Source organism: Colobus angolensis, unplaced genomic scaffold, assembly GCF_000951035.1.
Source record: "Colobus angolensis palliatus isolate OR3802 unplaced genomic scaffold, Cang.pa_1.0 Scaffold71, whole genome shotgun sequence".
Lineage (NCBI taxonomy): Eukaryota > Metazoa > Chordata > Mammalia > Primates > Cercopithecidae > Colobus > Colobus angolensis.
In genome coordinates this window covers 4847185-4873886 of record NW_012120821.1, presented here as the reverse complement: position 1 = coordinate 4873886, position 26702 = coordinate 4847185, and positions in this window count along the sequence as shown.

Genomic DNA, 26702 nt, shown 5'->3' with positions numbered 1-26702 from the left:
AAGGATCCAGCCTAAAATGACTCATGCATGTGGCTGGCAAATGGGGGATAGCTGTCACTTCCACTCCATGTGAGCCTCTCCATGGGGTTACTTGATTCCAATAACAAGCTTTCTGAGAGATTTAGGCAAAAGCCCTGCCACCTTCTATAATCTAACCACACAAGTTATATAGCCTCACTTTCACCATAGTCACACACTTCAGAACCAAAGAGAGAAAACATGGGCCCCACCTCTCTCTGAGAAGAATGTGAAAGTTACATTTTAACAAGAGCATGTAGTGGGAGCTAGTTTTGGAATATACAATCTGACATTCTCACCATTGTGTCTCTGTGACATGCCAAATTGTCTGGCATATCATAGAGGCTCAATAAATATCTCTGGAATAATTAAAATGTCTTTCTCAATAGCTTACCTTTGTCTCCATAATGAGAAGCCTCCCTTTATTACGTATGAGTAACTGGATGTCATAGAGTTACCAACAGAACCCAAAATTCTGTGTTTTGGCTTTATTTCTGAGGAACATGTGAGGCATACGGAGCAGATTCACATAACTAATCCTATATTCTACCTGGAAAGTACCTGTATTTCTTTCACTGGTGCCATTTAATCCATAAAATGTTTATTTTCAGAGGACAGGATTTTCTAATATTTCTTAATTATTCCTTGTTAGGACATTACTATATTTATTTGAAAAATATTACATAAAATAGAAATGATTATAGTGCTAAGCAGTATAGATTTTTATTTAGAAACAAGTTGACTAGGTTTTTTTTTTCTTTGCATTTGGCTTTCCTATAAAAACTTTTGACTAGACCTTAATATTTGTCTATTATAGTAATAAAAATAATATTCACATTGATTTATAAAGAGCCTTCTGTAAAGTCTGAAGTTTTAACTTACCATATATACCACATATATACATATATAGAGAGTAAGTTTTATACACACACACACACACACACACACACACATACTAAAAGCCTTCTTTGCCACTCCTAGGATGGTAACTATTATAATTACACAGCAGTCCTATTACTATATTCTCCAGAAAGTACAGTTTTAAATTTGAGCTCAATTTTTTCCTAAATCTGTATCTACACATGTAAATATATTATTAACATACCATAACAGGATGAAAAGCCAATACCAATTTCCTAACAATTTGGAAGATGGGTAATGCCATTTACTGAATGCAGTGGAACTCTATGTGATTTACAAATACACAGACCTCTGAGTCTAAGAGATGTTGTAACTCTCTCAGTGTTTACCTGGTGTAACAGTCTGTGCTCTTTTTACCATATTTTTTTCCCAAGCCATAAATACTGGCTTAAACAACTCCACTCAGTGGTTGCTGATTTTGACAGACTGGAGAGCAGCTTACATGTTTTAAATTGTTTTGTGACTTTGGATATAAGACTTCAATATTTACCAGGAAGACTTTTTCAATTTCCCTTGGCAAAGACAATCTTTTCCTTATAAACATCCCATAATGACTCAGGGCATAATTTTACCATAACATTATCACTTTTTATAACAAATATGTCTTTTTGTATGCAACCATCCATTAAATAAATATTTTTTAAACAAATATGTTTTCCAATTCAATCCAAGAGCTCAAACAAAAGAAACTTCATCTTCTTCATAGTTCCATTCATAGCACTTAGCACAATGCCAGGCATACATTTTTCAATACATTCAAGTAACAGGTTTATCTTCTTACAGTGCCAGAATTCCTACCTTGATCTTGTGTATTTATTAGCTCAGATTCCTCTGGTATTAAAGTTTGTATTTGTCTCTTCATTGTTTTTAAGAGAAAGCATCCTATGTGCTAACTTTAGGCTCTCCAATTACATTCTTGTCCATGTAGCCAAATTTCCTAGTAGGATTTCTGCCCATGTTCTATCATCCTTTGTACCCCTTTCCTAACCACTTTTCAACTATCAGCGTAAGTAGGTACCTTCCCCTTCTGTCTGTTCTTTGGAACTTCCCTGATGGTTGCTCATCTTGCTAATGCACCTGGTTTCTCTGTTCCTACCATCTTTGATAAAACTCACCTTGACTGTCTTCCAGCTACTTTTTTGATACCTCCTAGACTATAACACATCCTTTATGGCAGAAAAGCAAGACAAAATTCATATGATTTTAGATTTTAGCATGAAGAACAATAATTTCACAAAGGTACTCATGAGTACATTGAATTGTTCAAGCTTAAAAAAGCTTTCATAGCAGTCCTTTTAAGAATCTTAAAAAACAACTTTAAAAAGTTGGAAGTACAAAGTGAAAATAATGTATATTTGCTGTTCATGTTTTTAAAAAGTCTTTGTGAAGTGGTAACCGTTTGCTACTCAGTCTCAGAGAGAGAGGTTGGAACCAAACCTTGGTTCAGATAAAGCCACTCATTTTTTATAGCTTCACTCCAGGCTCATTGAGATACTGATACACAGACCCAGTATCTCTACAGCAAATGTAAACAACCATTTCTAGCAAGAAAACAAAACAAAACAAAACAAAACAAACAAACAAAACACTGTTTACAAAAGACACGGACATGCAGAGACCTATGAGTTGAAATAATGCTAAAAGATACCTTTTTGTTTTGCCCTTGAGCCAAATACCCCAAAGCATTTTCAGGTATTTAAGACCAATGCAAAATTACACAGATCAGTTGAGGCTAACAATGGTGAACCAAAAGAAGACTGGCCAGCCTTCTGCACTGCAAGTGCCTACTCCAAAACCTGAATGGGCCTCACCACAGAGGACTGAGGAGACAAAAGGAGCATGTAGAATGCTGAAGAGAGAAAAGAGTGTGGCACTCTGGAGTCATTCTAGTTATCAAAATGTGGCTCTCAGAAAAAGTCAGATTCCTGTAGTCTCCGGTGTTTCAGAAGTCTCTGTCCCATAGACAAGATTCACTGTTTTTCCAATCCAAAATTCCAACCCAGCATGATGTTGATGTCTCCATCTGTCTGAATTCTTTCTCTTCCTTGGCCACTTCTCTCCAGCCTCAGTGGCCTCCTGTTGGTTCCTTGGATAGGCCAACTATGTTCCTCCCTCATGCTTCTGTGCTAGACTCTTTCAAGATTTTCATTGATATTGGAATTTGTAGGTAGAGATGAGATGATGGTTAATTTTAGTTGTCAGCTTGGGAACACCTAAACGGAATACCTAAAGAACTGGTAAAGTGTTACTTCTGGGTGTGTCTGTGGGTGTTTCCAGAGGACACGGGTGTGTGAGTTAGCAGGCTGAATGGGGAGGAGCTGCCCTCAGTGTGGGCAGGCACCATCCAATCCACTGAGGGCCCAGATAGAACAAAAAAGAGAACAGAAAAGAGACAAAACAAAATTTTTCTCTCTCTGTCTTGGCACTGAGACATTGTTTTGCTCCTGGTCTTGGATATTTGAACTCCAGGCTCTCTGACCTTTGAACTCTAGGACTTCGCACCAGCAGTCCCCCAGGTTCTCAGGTGTTTGGCCTCAAACTGAGAAATATACCATTGACTTTTCTTGTTCTGAGACTTTCAGACTTGGACTGAGCCATGCGACCAGCATCCCAGGGTCTCCTCTAGCACACAGGTGGCCTATGCTGGGGTTTCTCAGTCTCCATAACTGTGTTAAACCCATTCCTCTAATAAATTCCCTCTGATGTATCTATCGCTCTATCTGTCTATTCACTTATCTTCTGTTGGTTCTGTCTCTCTGGAGAACCCTGACTAAACAGAAAACTATACATATATATGTCTCCATGACAAAGGCACAAAAATCTTTGAGAAGCCATTAGACTCTCCCCAAAATACAAGGTAATGAACTCAGTCTAGTCTAATTTTATTTGCACTCCAAGAGATAAGGTGACTTCAGTTGATATCTATATTATAATTAATGATGCTGGCTATACTATATTATTTATTATTAGCTTTTTGTTCTGTGGTTTGGTTAGGCTGGGAGTGGGAAGTGATCAACTCATTATTTGAAAGCTCGACTATCCACCACTCTGCTTCTTTATGGCTGGACTTGTGGTGGTTATTTGTCTTATCATACTAAAAAAAAAAAGAAAGAAAGTATCAAATAGGAAAGATGACTGCCTGCTAATTTCAGTGAGGCAGTACTCCTTCTTAAAAGACATTAGTCATTCCTGTGAAAAACTGTGCTGATTCTGCCTCTCTAGCTGTGATGTGACCTTCTTATAGATAAAGAACTCTGCGAAAGGCTGAACCCCTGCTAGAGGTACATGGGCACTTTCTCTTGCTTTGCTGACATGTGTAGTATTCCAGACCCAAGATCTTCAGATACGAAAAGTCATGATCAAGCGACCCTGTTAGATAAGTTAAGCCTATACCCCAAAAGCTTGATTTCAAATTTCTGATGCTCATTTGTAAGTAATTACCTAATCTCTAAGGCATTATAAAATCAAACTACTTGAGCTTCATGTATTTCTCTCCAGAAGGAGGAATTATTTTTTATAGTATTTTCCAAGTTAATGTTCTCTGGTTTCTTAGATATTTTGCACATTAATTAAGATCTGAACATGATGACTAAGATGACTTTGAGATGTTACACTTCTCTCTTGATCTCCTGTCAACCCTCAAAGCTTTCATTGCAGAAAAGGGTCCCAATCCAGACCCCAAGAGAGGGTTATTGGATCTTCCTCAAGAAAGAATTCAGAGCAAGTCCACATGCAAAGCAAAAGCAAAGTTATTAAGAAAGTAAAGTGGTGAAAGTACAGCTACTCCATAGAGTAGGAAGTTCTAGAAATTAAGAGGAGGAACGTGTCCACCCTAGGTACAATGCGTATACACACACACACACACACACACACACACACGTATATATATACACACACACACATATATATGTATATGTATATATACAAACAAACACACACATATATATGATAAAAAGAGTTCTTGGGGAGATGTGCTCTGCTACAAGGGTTTGTGATAAAGGATTAATTTTCTCAGTTACTATATTTTGCAAGAATCGATATTATTATCTTTAAAGCAAAATTAGGAATACCTTTGTTCTCCAGATATCAGGATACCTGGACACTCCCAAGTCTGGGTCTGTTTAGTAAACATTATTAATTTGTTTCCTTAACTTAAAACACCTAGAGTTGAGGAATGCCAAACTTTCTGGGTATGCAGTCCAGCAAGTCCCAGCCTCATTTTCAAGCCCTCACTCAAAATGGAGTCACTCTGGTTCAAATGCCTCTAACACTTTTATAGGAATAATATTCAAAGAACTGTGTTAAACAAATTAAAATATATCCATTAAATACTTTACAATTCCAAAATGATTGGAAGTTATTATTCAAAATGATTGGAATATTAATAATAGTAAAAAGTGGGGACTTGAGCTGTCACAGGAAATAGCATTTATGAAAAAAAGATAAGAGTCCAGTCCTTTTGACTTATTCAAAGATAGCTTTATTTTTAAGACTTGACTTAATACTACTTTGAGCACAAGTAGAAGACACTGATTCTTTAAGACTTGAGTATCTCAATATTTATCAAAGCAAAAGCAAGTCAAATCTCCAAAGCTTCATATTAAATCAGTATCAGCTATTTGTTTTTCAAACTATAGCTGTCTATGGAATACATTTTTAAGCTCAGAATTTAGTCAGTTAAAGTAAGTGATCATTACTGCTTCTTCATAGCCAGAATTCTTATTTAGAGGTGTTTCATGTGTCCATTTAGTCCAAAAGGATATAGAACATTTGTGTAAGTTTAACACTTAGAGATGCAGTGAGGAATGCAATGCTCTCATTGGCTATTTTCCTAGTTAACTAGTGTTGTCTTGACCAATAACTCACTTGATTATTTAGTCAGTCGACTAATCTTCATGTTGCAAACGTTATTTCTTCATTTATTTCTCAAGTGTCTGGCGAACATCTTGGCAAATTACAGATCAGTACTTTGTTTCTTCAAACAAAGACTAGGGTTAGTCATACCTTAATTAGGAACATCATACCTATGTGAATTGGAAAAGCTGGCCGAGGCATTCTAGATGGGATGCCAGGCAGGAGTGATGAGAGCGCAGGAGGATACACCTACATGATGGTGTCAGGATAAGGAAAAAAGGTGAACCAATATTCAAGATTCCTGCCACTCACAGATATAGTATGATAATCAAACAATTACCCCCTCCGTTGTCAACATTTCTTTCTCTCTCCCATCCTCCACCTTTCTCTTTACCTCCTTGGCCCTATCCTGGGGTCTTTCAATACTCTACAATAATGAATGAGAAAATAATTTCCAGTTAAAACAATCATCAACTAATTCAAAATGTGTTTTTGACATTTCCTCTTTTTAGTAATATAAGTAAAAATTGGTTAAAGGAAAACTGTTTCATTTCTGGATTAATCAATGTGTTACTTTTCTATGCACTGCTGCTGCCTTTTTGACATTGGTTCTGGAAAAAGACTGAACAGAAAAAGGGAAAGGATATGAAAAAGAAGCAAATCTGGCCAGAGACGTGGGAGAATAAAAATTAAAACTAGAAACAAACATTGAGACCTTCAGATTGTTTACATGAAAACTTTAGAACTGTCACATGGAACACAAACATAAAGGATTTGCTAAGTTATTGAGCATATTCAATTTTTAAAAAAAATTTTTTTATATATTCTACTATTTAATGAAGGAGTCTCTAGACAATTATCCTCTCTTCTCACCCCGTAAGAATGTCTAACTGCGGGACAAGCTACCTTTGCTATCTGGGCCCCGATAGTGTTGGTCAACAATGTTAAAGAACACAGCTTCATTTTATGAGTCTTTTTAGACAAAGGGAATTGGCAGGGTGAATTCAAAAAGAGGGAAAAATAAACAGAACACAAAACAAAACAGACATACCACTAAAATCCCTTGAGTATTAATCCTGGAGTTATTTATGTCAGGGCAAATTGCTCCTATAAAGCAAAGACAGCCTCTGAAAGAAACATGAATCTATTTGGTGATTTCTTCTGAAGGCACTCTCTGAGCTATCTATATCTGCTCTGGGAGTGAAGACCCGTTTACCAGGAACTGATGTCTCTTTAGTTCTAGTTGTTAAGACAGCTTCCTGCTTAGGGACTTGCCTGGGTTCTGATTTATCACTTTGAGGTTTTCATGAATTTATTTATTTGTTGTTTTTCAATTCTGTATGATTTTAGCAGGTAATTCCCATGTCTTTTCTAGAGTATGCTGACTTTTAAGACAGGCCTGGTTTCTTTTTTATGGCTGGGTAGAATATACTTCCCAAATGTGTGCTTAATTTCAAAGTTAACTGAAAAGTTTGAGGGTTTGGCTGCTCCACTAAATAAAACCTTACAATACTCAGAAGGGATTAGAAAGCACAGGGAGCCCTGTTTACACCTCCCTTTCCACTTTGGGGACTAAATTGATTCCCTGCTCTGAGAAGAAATACATTTTTTCTTATTATGACCCTTATTTCAAGAGTGTTTCTTTTTATTCCCAGAGGCAAAATTCATGAAATTCTAAGAGAGAAAATGATTATTGTGTATTTTTTCCTAAACTCCTCTAAGATTTAACTATCTATCAAACAAGATAAATATTCTCCAAAAATTGCCATAAAAATGAGAAAACTTTTACCATATTGTCTTTCAAAAAAAGATTTCATAAGTTTCCTCTCACTGCCTAAGATGTGGGATTACGAAAATGACAATGTAAGAGTGTCAGTGGGTTCCTGATGGCACAGACTGTTTAGCATAGATACCTCTGGGAGAAAGAAATGGGCCATGGGAGTTTCTTTCCTTCTTTCTTTTTTTTTTTTTTTTTTGACGGAGTCTTGCTCTGTCCCCCAGGCTGGAGTGCAGTGGCGCCATCCTGGCTTACTGCAACCTCTGCCTCCCAGGTTCAGGCGATTCTCCTGCCTCAGCCTCCCGAGTAGCTGAGATTACAGACTCCCACCACCACGTCTGGCTAACTTTTTTGTGTTTTAGTAGAGATGGGGTTTCACCATGTTGGTCAGGCTGGTCTCAAACCCCTGACCTCGTGATCTGCCTGCCTCGGTCTCCCAAAGTGCTGGGATTAGAGGCTTAAGCCACAGCGTCCGGACCAGGGAGTTTCTAGTTATTTTAGTTTCCTTCTGATTCATGCTCCAGAAGGGATATGAGGCAGGATTTTGGCTAAGTCACTGAACCTTTATAGTGTGAGGAAGTCATACTAGGTGCTGCAGATCTCTATGTAGGAGAAAGGTGGCCTGGGTTAATTGGAACAGGCATCATGGTGGAAGGAGCACTGGTTTTGCGCTCACAGTCTTCCACTTTTTGCCAAGTGACCTTGGAGAATTAATATCTTGAACCACATTTTCTTTGTTTTTAAAATCAGCACAATAAGTTACAATAAAAATATTCTGAGGATTTCAAGCTCTTTATGTAAAACATTGGCAGGTGGTTGGTTTTTAGTAAATTATCACCATTATTATGATATTGTCCTTGAACTTCAGGAAATTGCTATTCATTGAATGAAGAAGAGGACTAGGTTGGTGCAAAAGTAATTGGGATTTTTGCCACTACTTTTAGTGACAATTAGGTTGGTGCAATTACTTTTGCACCAACCAAATTGCATTGCAATTACTTTTTCACCAACCTAATAGTTTTTAAAAGTCGTGGTAAAATTCACAATTAATTTTCCACCAACCTAATCCTCTTCATTTCCTAATACAAGGAAAACACTGGCCTATTTGAGGTATTATATGCTGAACTCCCACGAGTGGTAGAAACAGTACGACAGTCCGAGTGAGAAGAAGCCACTGGGCTGTATTAGTTGGGAAGTCTTCCAGGAAGAGTTGGGAGTTACCTTTCCTTTGACTTTAAAGCATCACCAAGTTGGAAATGAAACAGGAAAGTTATGGGAGGTAAATGTTTGAAATTTACTGGAGCAGGAAATCTAGCATAGTAATGAGTTCAGGTGAAAAAATCACCAAGATCAGCAAATGTACTTTTCAAAGTTTCCAACCTTCAATTTGAACTCAAGAAGCATAAACTTGTAGTATTACCTATATGGATATTTATACATCGGTATTTACTAAGCTCCCATCACATGCCTAACTTTATGCTAGAGTGGTGAATAATTAAGGAGTGGTCCTCATTCCCTGGAGCTTACAGTCTAGTGGGGAAGGCAATGAAAAACAAGAAAACAAGCAAAAAGAGTATAATGAAAAAAATAGAATGCTACCAGAAAAATATATCAAGTGTCCATTCTAGATGGATTGTCTAAAGTGGGCTTTTTGAGGAGGCCAATTTTTAAATAAGACCTGAAAGATACGAAAGCTCTCACATGCAAAATACAAAGAAGAAAAATATTTGAGGAAAAGGAACCAGGAAAAAAAAAAAAAAACTCCAAAAGACAAACAACAACAACAACAAAAAACACGAGGTCTTTCACTTGCTGCTCAAATATTGGAACACAGATGAACAGCTGGGACATTGTTAGCAATGCAGAATCTTGGGCACCACTTCACATCTACTGACTCTGAACCTCCATTTTAAAAATATTCCCAGGTGATTCATATGCATATTACATTTGGAAACAGATATATAATTATCTTTTTAATTAGGCCACATGGAAATCTTTAGTTGGGTTGACAAAACTATTCCAATGGAGGGAGTGGGCACCAAACTGGAATGAGTTGAATGAATGGGATATTAGGAGTGAACGTGGCATGTATTAGTCCATTCTCATGCTGCTAATAAACTTATAGCCAAGACTGGATAATTTATAAAGGAAAGATGTTTAATCGACTCACAGATCTGCATGTCTAGTGAGGCTTTAGGCAGCTTATAATCATGGCAAGGGGAAGCAAACACATCCTTCTTGACATGATGACAGGAAGGAGAAGAATGAGAGAAGGTGGGGAAAAGCCCCTTATAAAACCCTCACATCTCATGCGAACTTACTATCACCAGAATAGCATGGAGGTAACTGCCACCATGATTCAATTACTTCCCACCAGGTCCCTCCCACAACATGTGAGGATTATATGAGCTACAATTCAAGATGATATTTAGTTGGAGACACAGCCAAACCACATCACAGCATGTGGAAATAATTCTTCACAGAAGTGTAATTTGGAACGGGGTGAGACAAGAGGATGGGTCAGTAGCTGAAAGGGAATATAACGTCACAAGAGAAGTTGTTTAAAACGAACGATGTGTACTTGTATGTAAAAAAGTAACATCTAGATGAGAGGGAGTGTGGTTATGTGATTATGGGAAAATATTCAAGAATCAGAGTTCTTTAGAGTGCAGAACAAGGTAATGATATGACAAAATCAGCCTGTGATGGGGACTGGAACAAGAGGGAGGGTAGAAAAAAATGTGTGTTCTGTAGACATATCAATGGGAATATGAGCAGTTTCTGGCACACTAATTGTCTTTTGTCAATGAAGCATGAGGCATGAACATTCGCTGTAAGCAAGCAGGACACAGGGGTGGTGATTTTGAAAACTGAGAAATTATGAAATAATCTCTGCAGAAAATGGAAGAACAAGCCAAATGGAAAATGACAGTGGGATTGCTAGATAGTGTTCAGGTCCTATTTAAGTTCAGCAATCAAAATTTGTAGTGAAATCTGGCCAGTTTCATGATTTTTTTTCTAGCTGTGCTGGAGTTCATGGGTACAGGTGTAAAGAAAGCAGATGGTTGAGTTCGTGTAAGGTTGGCGTTAGTAATTAAAAATCATTTTTTTAACATTGCAGTGTGTCTAAGTTCAGCCCTTGGCAACTGTTTCTGTTTAAAAGTTAGATGTTAGAGGCAGATATCTAGCTCAAATTATAATAACATGGCGCCAATTATTCACCTTTTCTGTGCTCACCTTCTGCAATAGACTTTCTAGAAGCCTCACAACAACATTAGGACTCAGATATTAAGTCTAAGTAAAATGGACTTAGCTCCATTTTACTGATGAAAGCTGAATATAAAGAAAGTTTAGTAACCATTAAGTAAATTGTAATTCCAACAGTCAAATTATTATTCTTTTCTTTTTGATTAAAAGCAAATAACCTACTGATTTTCATTGGACAACTTTTTTCTCCAGTGGCATTATGAAATTGAGTGAAACATACGTTCTCTCATCATCTTTATACAATAAGCAAACAAATATGTAGTCTTGGAAATCTTGTCTCTAATATTTCCTTACCACTCTGTGAGAAGTCTGAGAGGAAGGTTCAAATAAAGAGCAGTGTGGGGAGTAGGATGGAAGAGACCCTTATAGATTTTTGAGAAGTCTACAAAAGGATTTATCTATGGCTTGAAATGTCTTTTCTGCAAAACGTGAGATGTGGCACTTACTTTGACTGCTTTAAGTTACAAAAATATTAAACAATAACTTTCCAACATAAGTATCAGGTATAGAAATCAGATAACAAAGTCAAATGTCTCCAGCAGCCAAGAACAAAACTTAAAGGTGTGAAGAGGGCTGGAGAGAGGACGGGCAAGCATGTGGGTTCACTTCATCCAGTTAATGCCATGCAGGAATTCGAGTTCCTCCCATTACCTAAGAAGGCAGATTACCTAAACCTTTGTGAAATTTAGACATATTAAACGTTCTATTGACAAAACCAAGCATATTGGCTAGCTGGGTGAGGCCCATTGCCCTAGAGTTTACCGCTTATTGTAGACATACATTTAAATCTGTGACAAGGATCTCAATTATCATTTTTTTTGAAAACCAGACTTCTTTTAAAAACATTTTGTAAATGGCTTAATTGAGAAATATGATCTACTTGATATAATTATAGACATCTTTAATTTGTTTTTTAATTTAGAGAAGTTACCTAAGAGAAGGAGGTATTTTCAAACCTGAGAGAAGAGAAAGAAGAATAGGCTTTCTTTGTGGAAGTCATAGGCTTCTCTTTAATGACTGGGTTACCATTGTGTAAGAAAAAAAAAAGCTTCTTTATGAAAGAAAGTAGAAAATATCTTTATTCAGCAGTGATTCTCATTTATGCACCAAAGGGTTCGCAAACTTAATCAATTTATCATAATGAACCTCCCAGTGGCGGTCAACAAGAGCATTTATAAGCACAGCAGGTAAGTTTTCCAACAATAATGATATTATGCTTCTATCTGCATAAAGAATAGTTTTAGCAGCCTTATGTGTCAGACAAGTTAAGCCCATACATATACAAAAGCCACAATGACAAAATGATAGCCTATTAGCTAAGATTTCCCTGTGACACTGTCTAATTTCATCTCAGAAACTCTGAAAGTGTAAAAAAGGTTCTAATCCAAGTGAATTTCTTGCTATTTTATAAATATGATCCAAACTTTTGTGACTTTGCATTTGGTCTTAGGTTTCATTCCCCTTAACTAAACGCACCAAAATTCTGTCTGCTTGCAAAACCCAGGCTCAAAACTTTCCTCTCTCTGCTGATCCCAGTGAATGAAGGACTAAGCTTAAGTTATCTACTACATACTCAGGAATGCTAAAGTGTGTTGGTGCAGGTAAGGAATATGGATTATAGATTTTTTTTTTTTTTTTTGTAGAATATAAGAAGCCTCGTGGGAGAGAAAAACTGACCAAACTCATTGGATTTGGTGACTAAATAGCAAAGTCAAGACTTTCAAGCAAATTGGAACAATTCTTTAATTTCTCATGTTGTGTCCTCAGTAGCAACAAAGAGGGTCACAAAGACTGACAACCTGAAATAAATATCAAGGATGGTAGGCAGAGTCAGTAGGAAGCTACATGCATTCCTGAGTGTATCAATCAGTGTCATGACTAGGTATATCTGGTAATTAATGACAAATTCCTGAGAAAGGAGTGTAATAAACAAAAAGAAAACATTAAATAGAAGAGCATTTGCTTGAGTTGATATTAGAACTGTACACTAAGAAAGAGAATGTGGTTATATGAGAGAATTGTGGCCTTAAAAATTATTAGTTTCTATGACTATGATATTTTCAAATAGCTATATTGTATTATTTGCTTTTGTTAAATTTGGAGTTAACCAACTCCAAAGAATAACAAGAGTTCAAGAGTAACAAGCGCTAATAACACTTGTTGTTCTTTATTGTATGCCATATCTTCCATTTGTAAGTCCTCTGTGGTACTCTGGATAAGGACCCTCCCAAAGATGTCCGCATCCTAATTCCCAGAACCTGTGAATGTTACTTTACATACAAAAGGGACTTGCAGATGAGATTAGTTAAGGATGTAAAAATGGGGAGATTATCCTGGATTACATGGTTGAGCCTGATGTAATCACAAGGGTCCTTATAAGAGGAAGGTAGACCAGGGTCAGGTAAGGAAATGTGATGATGGAGGTGGAGGTTGGAGTAATGTGGGGCCATTAACCAAGGAATATGGGCCCTTCTAGAAGCTGGGAAAGGCAAGAAAGCAAGTTATCTTCCTAGAACCTTCAAAAGAAACTGTCCCATTTTAGACTTCTGACCTCCATAATTATAAGAAGTAAATTTGTGTTGTTTCAAGCAACTTGGTTTGTGGTCGTTTGTTACAGGAATTATAGAAAATTGATACAACCTCCATGTTTTGTGTCAAAAACTATTACTAAGATTTTTCTCACCTTATTCTCCTGCCATTACATTTTTTTCTTTTTTTTTTTGAGACGGAGTCTTGCTCTGTTGCCCAGGCTGGCGTGCAGTGACACAATCTAGGCTCACTGCAAGCTCCACATCCCTGGTTCACACCATTCTCCTGCCTCAGCCTCCCTAGTAGAGTAGCTGTGACTACAGGTGCCCGCCACCGCGCCCTGCTAATTTTTTTTTTTTTTTTTTGTATTTTTAGTAGAGACAGGGTTTCACCGCGTTAGCCAGGATGGTCTCGACCTTCTGACCTTGTGACCCGCCCGCCTCGGCCTCCCAAATTGCTGGGATTACAGGCATGAGCCACCACGCCCGGCCTACATTTTTTAAATAAGACACGAAATTTATCCTGACCTAAGCACATTATAACATTCCTTGTCATCTTTGTTTGACTTCACCAGAAGTATAACCTGAGATAAGAATCCAAATATAAGCAGTTTATTTGGAGTGTGATCCTGGAATACACAGGTAATACAGTGAAGAAGTGAGACAGGAAGGGAAGGAAGCTGGTAAAACTTCTTGTATACTGTAAGCCACTGGATCTTTATCCTGCTGGTGAACTCTTGATAATCATGCAGGACATATGCCTGATAGTTTTCCCTCAAGGAGTAAGGGAGCTGGCCTGTTTATCAGCTTTCACTAGTCATTTGCTTGATGGCCATTCTCTGAGTGTGAGGGGAGGTGATAATTCCCTGGCACTTCTGGACTGCCCTGTTCCTAGGCAGAGCAAACTCCAGTGATAAGAGAAGCCCCTGAGGCAAAGAATCACAGTGCTAGCAGTGGAACTTGGGCCCATGTTGGAGACTGCCTCTAGAGCAGATATGTGTGGGATGCAGACAGATCTGATGCATCCAGTTTTTTGTCATTATTGAAGGCACAGGCTTGCAGATCCCTATCCATATCTGTCTCACCCTATCAAGATTTGGTAATACTTGTGGCACCACGTCTTCTATCTTTTGTATTTGTTGTTTATGGTATGCCATATACCATTTTTTCCATTTTTTAAAATGACCCTTTGGATATAAACCCAGAAGTTGCACTGCTGGGTTGTATTGTAATCAAGACTGCATGGTGCTAGCATAAAAGCAAACACATTGACTTTCTTATTTTTAGTTTTTCAAGGAACCACTGCCATTTTCCATAATTGCTGTACTTATTTACATTCCCACCAACAATGTTTGAGTTCCTTTTTCCTTTTTCTCATATCCTCTCCAATACTTGTGATCTTTCATCTTTCTGATGAAGGCTATTCTAACAGGTGTGAGGTGATGTCTCATTGGAGTTTAATTTGCATTTCCCTAATGATTAGTAATGCTGAGCGTTTTTTCATGTACCTATTGGTTCTTTGTATGTCTTCTTTTGAAAAATATCTGTTCAGATATGGCATACAACATATACCATTTTTCACTAAGGTTATTTGTTGTCTTGATCTTAAATTGTTTGAGTTCCCTATATATTTTGGATATTAGCTCCTTGTTAGATATATAGTTTGCAGATACGTTCTCCCATTCTGCGGGTTGTCTCTTTACCTTGTTGTTTCCTTTGATGTACAGAAGCTTCTTTGTTTAATGCCGTCCAATTTGTCTATATTTGGTTTTGTTGCTTGTGCTTCTGGGGTCATATCCAAAAAGTCATTAGCCAAACCAATGTCCTGAAACTTTCCTCCCATTTTTTCTTCTAGTTGTTCTATAGTTTCAGGTCTTATAGCTAAGTCTTTTATCCATTTTAGTTGATTTTTGTATATGGTGTAATATGAATATCTAGTTTCATTCTTCTGAATAAATAGCCAGTTTTCCCAACACCATCTATTAAAGAGAGTGTGCTTTCCTCATTGTGTGTTCCTGGCACCCTTGTCAAAAATCAGCTGACCAGCACCGGGCATGGTGGCACATGCCTGTAATCCCAGCTACTTGAGGGGCTGACAATTGCTTGAGCCCAGGAGTTTGAGGCCAACTTGGGCAACATAGTGAGACCCTGCCTGTAATAAATAAGCAAATAAATAAATAAACAATAAAAATCAGCTTACCAAAAATGCATGGGTTTACTTCTGGGTTTTCTATCCTGTGCCCCTAGTCAGCATGTTTGTTTTAATGCCAGTGCCATGCCGTCTTTATTATAATAATTTCATTGTGATCAGAATATGTGATGCCTACAAATTTGTACTTTTTGCTCAAGATTGTTTTGGCTATTTTTTTGTGGTTACATGTACATTTAATAATATTTTTTCTGTTTCTATGAAAAATGAAATTGAAATTTTGATAGAGGTTGCATTGAATCTATAGATTGTTTTACACAGTATGGACATTTTTGCAATATTAATTCTTCTAATCCATGAGCATGGAATATCTTTCCTTTTCCTGTACTTTCATCAATTTATTCTGTCAGTGTTTTGTAGTTTTTGGTATACAGTTATTCTACCTCCTTGGTTAAATTTTCACCTAAGTGTTTAATTTTTTTGTTGCTATTGTAAACGTTGTTTTCTTAATGTCTTTTTTCAGATAGTCCATTATTAGTATATGGAAATGCTACTGCTTTTTTAGTGTTTATTTCATATCCTGTAATTTTACTGAATTCATTTATCAGTTCTAACAGTTTTTTCATATATGAGATCATGATGTCAGCAAATAGGGATAATTTCACCTATTTCTTTCCTATTAGGATACATTTTATTTTTATTTTTCCTTTGCCTAATTGCTCTGAATAGGACTTCCAGCACTATGTTAAAAGGAAGTGGTGAGAGTGGACACTCTTCGCTTGTCCCTGATCTTAGAAGAAAAGCTATCCAATTTGTACCATTGAGAATGTTATCTGTCGGTTTATCATATATGGCCTTTATTGTGTTGAGATATATTCATTCTATACTTAATCTGTTGATAATTTTTACCATAAAAAGGTGTTGACAATTGTCAAATGTTTTCTCTGCATCTATTGAGATGATCATTGTATTTTTATCCTTCATTTGTTAATGTGGGGTATCACATTGATTGATTTGCATATGTTGAACCATCCTTGCATCCCAGGGATAAATTCCATTTGATCTTGGAGTGAATGATGCCTTTATTGTGTTCTTGAATTGAGTTTGCCAATATTTTGTTGAAAATTTTTGCATGTGTATTCACCAGAAATATTGTCCTCTAATATTTTTTTCTTGTAGTCTGGCTTTGGTATTAGGGTAATGCTAGCCTCATAAAATGAGTTTGGAAGTATTTCCTTTACTTTAATACTTGTGGAGGATTGGAGAAGAATTAGTATTCTTCTTTATATGTTTGGTAGAATTCAACAGTGAAGCCATCTGGTCCTGGGTTTTTCTTTGATGAGAGACTTGTTTTTATTACTCACTCAATCTCCTTATTTGTTATTGGTCTGTTCAAATTTTCTATTTCTTCATGCTTCAGTCTTGGTAAATTGTGTTTCTAATAATATATCCATTTCTTATAGGTTATTCAATTTATTAGCATATAATTATTCATAGTAGTTTCTTATCCTTTGTATTTTGGTAGTTTCCATTGTTATGTCTTCTCTTCCATTTCTGATCTAATTTGAGTAGTTTTTATTTTTTGTTGTTGGTTAGCAAAGGGTTTGTCAATTGTATCTTTCTAAAAATCCAACCATTATCTTTATAAATTTTTTCTATGATTTTTCTAGTATCTATTTCATGTACTTCTGCTCTGATATTTGTTATTTCTTCCTTTGCTAACTTTAGGCTTAGTTGCTTCTTTTTCCCTTCTGGTTCCTTGAGGTGTACCATTAGATTATTTGTGATCTTTCTTCTTTTTTGATACAGGCATTTATTGCTATAATTCACCTCTTAGGACTGCTTTTGTTACATCCCGTAAATTTTAGTATGCTGTGTTTCTATTTTTGTTTGTTTTATGGTGTTTCTTGATTTTCTTTTTTATTTCCTCTGTGACACATTGTTTGTTTAGGAGGATGTCATTTAATTTCCACATCTTTGTGAGTTTTCCAGAATTTCTCTTGCTACTGATTTCTAGTTTTATACCTTTGTGATCTGAAAAGAGACTTGATATAATTTCATTATCTTAAATTGGTTAAGACCTCTTTTGTGACCTAATATATGATCTATCCTGGAGAATGTTTTGTGTATACCTAAGAAGAATATGTTTTCTGCTGCTGTTGGATGAAACGTTCTATAAGTGTCTGTTAGGTCCATTTGACCTAAAGTGTATTGAAACCCAATGTTTCTTTGTTGACTTTTTTTTTTTTTTGCCTAAATGATCTATTATTGATGGTTTGGATGTGGAGTTACCTTACTATTGTACTATTGGGGTCTATCTCTCTTTTCAGATTATTTCAGAATTGCTTTATGTATTTGGGTTCTCCAATGTTAGATAAATATATATTTACAACTGTTACATCTTCTTCATGAATTAATCCCTTTTATCATTATGTAATGACCTATTTCTCTGTTTCTAGCTTTTGGCTTAAAGTCTATTTTGTCTGATATAAATATAGTTACTTCTGTTCTTTCTCAGTTTCCATTTGTATGAAATATTTTTTCCATCCTTTCACTTTCACTCTGTGACTTTACCAGTAAAATACATCTTTTGTAGGCATCTTATAGTTGGATCTTTTCTTTTAAATCCACTTAGCCAGTCTGTCTTTTAATTGAAGACTTTAATCCATTTATATTCAAGGTAATTTTTGATAGATATAGACTTGCTACTGCCATTTGGTAATTTGCTTTCTGGTTGTTTTTAGGTCACTTATTTCTTTCTTCCTCTCATTTTCCTGGTTTTTCATAATTCTTGTGTCCTTACAATGATGCCTATCCATGCCACTTAGCAGGTCATGAGCAGCCCTATGGAGAAGCTCATGTGATGAGATAATGAAAGGGTATGCTCTGGCATCTTATCTTAGAATACATGTTTATAAGAAGATATTTCCTGAGTCTGGATCATTTGATTTTCAATTCAGATTATGCTGCATCAAGCCCTTTCCTTTTTCACAAACTTTCTTCCAGAATAAGGTGAAGGGAAAATGAGAGTGGCATACCTTTCTTGCTATACTTCTTTGCTCCTCTATATCTCCTTTGAGCAAATGCTTCATCAATAAAACATTATTTCGTGAGATAACTTTCTGATATAGGGCAATCTAAATCCTCACTTAGAAAATATATATACAGACATCTCTAAGTCTGCTGGGATATAAATCTGTAGGTACGCTTAATTCAAAAGACTAAATGAAACATCTCCTACCTCAGGCTGAAGTTATTTGATTTAGGTTTTACTTTTCTTTCTTTCTTTTTTTTTTTTTAACTGCGTTTAGGGACTCTCCAAAAACATTGTGTAGGCATTTGTCTCACATGCAAATAATCATAAGGAACCGTTAAAAAGTTCTACTTAGAGGAACTCTTCACAAAAAGGACATTATGTCTCAGTCTTAGTCATAAGTTTAAACGTTTGACTTTTACTTTTAATGTTTAAAATGGAAGTTCCCATATCCTTGTGGGTTTCTCAGGGAATGATAGGTAGTAGTGAAAAGTACTCAGTAGGTAATCTCTGTTCTGTCACTTCAAGTCTTTGTTCAACTCTCATCTCTCAGTGAGATATCCTATCCTTATTCATAAAAGTACTTCATCCTGCTTCCTCCTTCCCTCTAAGCCCCTGGACCTAGTACTCTCAGTTCTCCTTGCTCTGGTTGAAATTGTCTCAAAGATTCTCTCTCTATATTCTTTATACTCTTCTCCTCAAGAGCAGGAGCTTCATTGGCCTTCCATGAGTGTGACTGGACTTAGTGATTCTCTTGAGTGAATAGAATGTGGCAGAAATGATGGAATGTCACTTTTGAGACTAGGTTACAAAAGGAGTGTGACTTTCCCTTCCTCTCATGTCATTTGCTCTGGGTGATGCCCCCTGATATGCCCTGACCATCCCTATGGAAAGGCTCATGTGACAAGATAATAAAACCTCCAGTCAACAGTCATGTGAATGAGCTTTAGATGACTACAGACCTGACTTGTAATTTGGCTATAACCTCAGGAGGGACCCTGAGCCAGAACCACCCAGGAAAGCTACTCCCAGATTTCCGACCTTCTGAAACTGTGTGAGATAATAGATGTATGTTATTTTAAGATGCAAGTTTTGCAATAAATTTATTATACAGCAACAGATAGTGACTATATTTAACGTAGGATATTTTATTCCACTTACCACCTTTAATGTATTAGTTCTATTCTGTCCAATGTGATAGCCCCTATAGCCATATATGGTTATTGAATGATGAAAATGTGGCTAATGTGTCGCAGGAACTGAATTTTTACTTCTAATTAATTTAAATATTCACATGTGGTCAGTAGCTACTATATTTTACTGTTTTTATTAGATATCTACTTGTTGTTTATGTTATTATCTGCTTTCCCCACCTTGAATATAGGAATAGAAGTTCCTTGAAAACAGAGATTTTTGTCTGTTTCTTCACTAATGTATTCAAGTGCCTAGAACAGTGTCTGTCACCTAAAAGTACCACATAAATATTTGAAAAGTGACTTAATCTAGGATGCTATACCAAAAATACTACATACTGGATGGTTTAAACAGCAAACAATTATTTCTCACAATTTTGAAGGCTGTGAAGTTCAAGATCAAGGTGCTGGCAGATTTGGTTTCTGGTGATGAAACTCTTTCTGGTTTGCAGAAGAACATCTTCTTACTTTGTCCCCACATGGTAGGGAGGTCATGTCTCTTGTGTCTCTTCTTGTAAGGACACCGATCTTGGCTTGAGGGCTCCACTCTCATGATCTAATTACTTCCCAAAGGTGCCACCTCCAAATACCATCATATTGGGGATTAGGGTTTCAACATATTAATTTTATGATGAAACAGACATTGTGGTAGTCCCTGCAATAATATATTTTTTAAACTTCTATATTAGTTTCAGGAGTACATGTATAGGTTTGTTCTACAGATAAATTGTGTGTTGTGGGGGTTTAGTGTACATACTATTTTGTCACCCAAGTAATAAGCATAGTACCCAACAGGTAGTTTTTTGATCCTCACCCTCCTCCCACCTTCCGCCCTCAAGTAGGCCGTGGTATCTGTTATTCCCTTCTTTGTGTCCACGTGTACTCAATGTTTAGCTCCCACTTCGAGTGAGAACATGCAGTGTTTGGTTTTCTATTACTGCATTAGTTTGCTTAGGAATATTTTAGCCTTCGGCTCCATGCATGTTGCTGCAAAGAACATGATCACTTTCTTTTTTATTTCCTTTGTATATATACCACATTTTCTTTATCTGGTCTACCACTCATGGGCATTTAGGTTGATTCCATGTCTTTGCTATTGTGAATAGTGGTGCAATGAACATCCGTGTGAATGTGTCTTTATGGTAGAAAAATTTATATTTATTTCGGTAAATACCCAATAATGGGACTGTGACCTTACAATGATGCCTGCAAATTTAAGGAGACAGCCAGCTCTTCTGACCTTTGCAGTGTTCTTTTGGTGGTGATAGGCCTTTAGTATTTAGTGTAGTTGAATGGTACTTCTGTTTTAAGTTATTTGATGCTTTCCACAGTGGCTGAACCAATTTACATTCCCAGAAGTGTATAAGCATTGCCTTTTTTCTGCAGCCTCAACAGCATCTGTTGTTTTTTGACTTTTTAATAATAGACATTATGACTTGTGTGAGTTGGTATCTCATTGTGGTTTTGACTTGAACTTCTCTAATGATTAGTGATGATGAGAATTTGTTCATAGGCTTGTTGGTTGCATATATGCCTTCTTTTGAGATGTGTCTGTTCATATCCTTTGCCCACTTTTAATTTTGCTTTTGCCTCCTATAACTATGTTCTTAATCTTCCTATGATCTAAAAATTTCAGTAGGTCAAGTTAAAATTTTCTTCCTCAACTAAGGTAATTATTCTTCAAAGCATACAGAGAAGGCAGATATATCCCATGGAGAAACATTCTCAGTCCCTCTTCAGCCTCTCCAGATACAGTTGTACATTGCTTAACAACAGAGAAATGCATCATTAGGCAATTTTGTCACTGTGTGAACATACACAGACTTAGGCGGTATAGCTTACTACATGCCTAGGCTATATGGCATACCTGCTTGTTCCTAGACTACAAATATGTATATGTTACCATGCTGGATATTGTAGCCAGTGTAACATAATGGTAAGTATCTGTGTGTCTGAATACAGAAAAGGTACAATAAATATGGTATAAAAGATAAAAATAGTACAACTCTATAGGGCACTTACCATGAATGGAGCCTACTGGAATGGAAGTTGCTCTGAATGTCAGTGAGAGAGCAGTGAGTGAATGTGAACCTAGGATATTACTGTATACTACTGTAGTCTTTATAAACACTGTATACTTAGGTTACACTAAATCTCAAAGAAAAATTTTCTCTTTCTTCAGTAATAAATTAACCTTTGTTTACTGTAACATTTTTACTTTATAAACTTTTAAAAATCTTTTTGATGATTTTGTAATAATCTATAAGCTTAAAACCCAAGCTCATTGCGTTTTGCACAATGTACAAAAATATTTTCTTTATAAACTTATTCTATAAACATTTTTTCTGTTTTCAACATTTTATTTTTACTTTTTAAACATTTTTTTGTTAAAGACGAAGACACAAACATACACACTGGCTAGGCCTGCAAAGGGTCGGGATCATCAGTCTTACTGTCTTCCACCTCCACATCTTGTCCCACTGGAAGTTATTCAAGGACAATAACTCGAGGGAGCTGTCATCATCTAGGATAACAATGTCTTCTTCTGGAATTCCTCCTGAAGGACTTGTCTGAGGCCCTGAGGCTGTCTTACAGTTAACTTAAAAAAAAAAAAAAGGTAGAAGAAGTACACTCAAAAATAGTGATTATGAGTATAGTATAGTGTCAGCTAAAGAGAAATCGGGCTTTTAAAGAATTAAAGTTAGTTTTATTCAGAAGTCTTTCAGAAGATTGAGATCTTGGAGAGTCTTTTAGGGAGTTTCTGTTAGACTTCTCTAAGGCTGTGTTGCAGCCCACAGCTTATATACAGGCGAAAGCAGCTCTGCATGTGCTCAGAAGTTACATTAAATGTGCTCAGAAGTTACATTAGGGCAAAATCTCATCAAAATGTGGGTGCTAGGGTACATCTGGTTACAGATTATAGAGGCACGATCATTAATCCTGTCAGACATGATCTTATGTATAGGAAGAGGCAAGGGCTAGGATTATTGAACTTATCTTTTCTAAAAACACAGTGATTCAGGCAAGAGACATGGGAATCTGTGCTCTATCCTGCTTATCATCTTCAGGGCATTTTTCAGAGGGCTGTGCTCAGTCACCCAGTCAGGGCCTTTGTGAAATTCTCCTGGCAAGCAGAATGAGCAAACATGACTCCTTACATTTGCTATTTTGTCTCACAATAGTAAATACATAAACCAGTAACATAGTTGTTTATTATCAAGTATTATATATTGTACATAACCATGTGTGTTATACTTTTATACAACTGACAGTGTAGGTTTGTTCACAGCAGCATCACCACAAACACATGAGTAGTGCATTGCATTATGACATCATATTATGAGGGCTATGATGTCACTAGGCAATAGGAATTGTTCAGATCCATAATAATATTATGGGACTCCTGTCATATATGTGGTCTGTTGACTGAAATGTCATTCATTACATGACACATTGGCACATGACTGATTTGGACCTACCCTCAACTCTAGCTGACCTTGTTTACAGCTAGGTGTCAAGCTTAGTTCCCTCCACCAAAAAAAAAAAAAGCAACCTCACACTGTGATCTCAAACTTCATTTCATTTCAAAATATCCCACTCACTATTTTTTTTTCCAGGTTCCAATAACAAGTATTGATAGCTTTGGGCATATGTATGTGTTTAGTGACTTCAGGGCTGGATTTACCATGGAAACTCAAGCAGATTGCATGTAACTTGCATTCTAGAAAATATGCGCAGAGCATTCCGTTGTGGGCCTGACCCAACCAATAAAGCCCCAGGATAGGAAGTCTAAGATTCAGCCAACAGTCCACCTGAGAGCTCCCTCTATGAGACAGCACACAGTTAATATAGGTATGCTTTATTTAGACTTTGAGATGAGTTTTAAAAACTTAAAAAACAACTGCAAGCCTTTTATATAGCAGCATCATCTTACATAGTGGAAATCATAAATCATAAATCATTTCATAAGTAGTTTTTTTTTTTATTTCGAGTAAACTGAGAGTTTTAAAATATTAGCACATTGACCTTAATTACTGAAAGGACCACCATTGTCTATTTTCTCTATTTTGCTTTTACTGTCCTTTTCCATAAGAGTAGTAATAAAAGTTAAAAACAACCACTGAGCATTTATTAAGTGCAAAAGACTTTTACTAAACAATTTGCACATACGTATTATATAACCCTTACAAAAATCTTATGAGGTAGATGCTATTTATATTTTGCAGATGAGAAATTTGAAACTTAAATTAAGTAACGTGCCCAAGGTCGCAAGCTATGAAATAGCAGCAAAACATGGATTTGTACCAGGTCTAACACCCAACTCCAACCTTTAACCATTTTACTGCGAACGTCACAGCTGTCCCTGACTACTATCGCTATTTTCCTGCTCTACTTCTAGGTGTCCCTAGGGTTCTTGTATAGCAAGAGCCAAAACACATTGAACAGATTTTCTGTAGCAGAAGCCATACTAGGAACCAGGCAGTCAATGGCACTGGTTGAATTATGGGGTGCAAAAGAATCAGCAGCAGTTCCAAATGAGAAAATTCTGACTTACTGGGCATTCTGTAACCACAGAAACCTGTTTTCCATATGCCTTTGAGAATTTTGAAGTAGGTACTCCAACTATGTTCTTAATCTTCCTATAAACTAACACTTTCCATAGGTCAACTAAAATTTTTTCTATCCCTATTACTCCCCAATTTTTTTTTCTGAAAACAGAGAAGATAGTGAATTAAAATACATAGATAAGAATATATATGTATAATGCAAATATGTATATATATATATTTAGTTGTCATAGTGTAAGCAAGCGTCATCTTTGTGGTCTCTTTAATGCTACATTTTTGCATTTTATACTTTATGTTGGCGATTTTGCTGTTTAAAATGCACGTCCATGCATAGTGCTGAAACACTGTCTGGTATCCCTAAGCACAAGAAGGCTGTGCCTTATGATAACAATAAGTATTTGAGATAAGCTTCATTCAGGCATGAGTTATACAACTGTTGACCATGACTTCAATGTTAATAAATAAACAACATATATTAAATAAAACATTTTTTAAAAGAAACACATTTGAACAAGGTTATATACTAATTCTTAAAATAAAAAAAGAAACCCTCTTTGGAAATTGAAGAGGAAGGAATACTTATTAACTCATTTTCTGAGGCCAACATTACTCTAATATCAAAAGCAGACAAATATAGTACAAGGAAAAAAAACTGCAGAAAACTTTTTTATTTTAAATATTTTTAGCAAATTGAATTTAATAATGTATTGGTTAATACATCATGATAAAATTGGGTCTGTCCTAGCAATACAAAGTTGCTATAATACTTGATAAATCAATCAGTATAAACCATTGCAGAGTGTTTGCTGCATGTCAACTTGTCTAGTCTGAAATGTTTCCAAGAATCCTGTCTTGTATGTTTTTTTGTGAAAGTGGGCTACCAAGGGGACTCGTGAACATTAGAGGACAGGTAACTGAAGCAGCAGCCTTTTTGTAGCTCACATTGCTATTTATCTGCTGGTTCACCAACCTGGTCTGGGGCAGCAGCTGGGCCTACAACTGCTCCACTTCACCTGGACCCTCCTTCAGCATCTCTTAGTTTTGGGGCAGGTGTGCATTTAGTTCCATGATGAGGGATGCCAGCCTCAGGCAGGAAACCTATGCTTTCAGCTTAGATGCAACCACAAGTGACATGAATTTCAGTCTCTTTTCATGGCTTCCAACTCAGGCTTGTGGGTTGCACCTAACCCTTCTGAAATCCCCGGTTCCTTTTTTTTTTTTGATACAGAGTCTCACTCTGTCACCCAGGCTGGAGTGCAGTGGTGCGATCTCAGCTGACTGCAACCTCTGCCTCCCAAGTTCAAGCAATTCTTACGCCTCAGCCTCCCGAGTAGCTGGGACTACAGGCGCGCACCACCACGTCCAGCTAATTTTTGTATTTTTAGTGAGATTGGGTTTTGCCATATTGGCCAGGCTGGTCTCAACCTCCTGGCCTCATGATCTGCCCACTTTGGCCTCCTGAAGTGCTGGAATTACAGGCATGAGCCACCGCACTTGTCCCACATTTCCTTCTTAACTACTTGCCTTGCAGACTTTAAGCTTCAACCTTAGGCATGAAGACTCACAGAGACTACTTAATTAGATTCCCAAGTTTCATAAGGTCAAATTTTTATAATTAATCCCTTATAAGACCACATGGTGATTCTGCTTCACTGAATGAACTCTGACTAATACATTTACCACACTGAGATTAAGAAACAAACAAACAAAAAAACCTCATGATCATCTCAATATATACAGAAAGAAGAATTTGACAAAATTGAACATTGATTTCTGTTAGAAACTCTCAGCAAACTAGGAATAACAACAAAAATAAGTATTCAGCATGATAAAATGTCCTGAACATGAAAAAGCCTACAGTTAATATCATACTTAGTAGTGAAAGACTGAATGCTCTCCCCTGGGATCAGGAACAAGGCACAGATGTCAGCTCTCACCATTTCTGTTGGACTTTATACTGGAAATTCTGGCTAGGAAAGTAAAACAAGAAAAAGATATAAAAAGCAGATTGGAAAAGAATAATTAAAACTCTATTCACAGATGATATCATCAAAGTAGAAAATCTAATAGAATCTATGCAAATGCTACTAGAATAAAGAAACTTTGGCAAAATGACAATATACAAGGTCAGTATACAACAGTGAATTGTGTTCCTGAATAACTGGAAGCTGAAATTTAAAAAAAAAAAAAGCAACTAAAATAGATTAAAAAATAAGAAATACTTAGGAATGAAATAGGACAAAATATGTTAAAGATTACTACTTTTTTTTTTCTTTTTTTTTATTATACTTTAAGTTCTAGGGTACATGTGCATAGCGTGCAGGTTTGTTACATATGTATACACGTATACCATGTTGGTGTGCTGCACCCATCAACTCGTCAGCACCCATCAA